Raw genomic sequence first — 1,014 nt, forward strand, 5'->3', positions numbered from 1 at the left:
AAGGCTTTCGTAATAATTTCGTATGTATTCACGGAATCCCAGATGAGATATTAAGCGACCAAGGGACTGAATTTCTATCGAAATGTTTTACAGACGTTTGCAAATTGTTAAAAATTAATAAAATTAAAACTTCAGGTTACCATCCAATGACCAACGGTGCTCTCGAACGATCACATAAAACGTTAGCAGAGTACTTAAGACACTACGTGAGTAAAAGTTTAGACAATTGGGATGAGCTTTTACCTTACGCCATGTTTGTATACAATTCAACAGAACATACGTCCACGAGATATCAACCTTACGCATTATTATATGGTAGGGACATAAATATTCCGGTTAAATTAAAATCAACTCCAGAACCCAGATATAATTATGACGATTACGTATACGATTTAAAACAAAAACTTCAGGAGGCTCACACGATAGCCCGGAGTAGGTTAATAAAAAATAAAGAAGTAAATAAACGATATTACGATAAAAAAGTAAAAACGGAAGAGTTAAAAATTAATGATATGATTTTACTTAAAGATCATACTCAGAGAAATAAATTAAGTCCACTTTGGAGGGGACCTTACGAAATTCTAGAAATATTAGATTCTGAAAATGTAATTATATCGCGAAATCGTAAAAAAATAACAGTGCATAAAAATGATGTTAAAAAATATTACGAAATCGACGACAAAAATGACGACGAAAGCGAATAAATACATCGCGAATAATTAATTAAAAATTATATAATAATAAGATAGTGTTAGTGTGTAATAATTTATAGACATAATAATTTATAGTAATAATAAAAAATAAATATAAATAATAATAAAAGTCGACGTGGGATGTGAACGCGTTAACATTCGGAAATAATAACTAACATAAAAAAAATATATTATAGATTGCTATTATGGACCACGATACGTGTAAAAGCAGATAAACCCGATGACAAAATGCCAGTGCCTGAGGGAACATCAGCAACAAAAATTCATTTTATAAACACGGGCATTGATAAGGAAAAATAGT

Source organism: Acyrthosiphon pisum, unplaced genomic scaffold (assembly GCF_005508785.2).
Source record: "Acyrthosiphon pisum isolate AL4f unplaced genomic scaffold, pea_aphid_22Mar2018_4r6ur Scaffold_10573;HRSCAF=11180, whole genome shotgun sequence".
Classification (NCBI taxonomy): Eukaryota; Metazoa; Arthropoda; class Insecta; order Hemiptera; family Aphididae; genus Acyrthosiphon; species Acyrthosiphon pisum.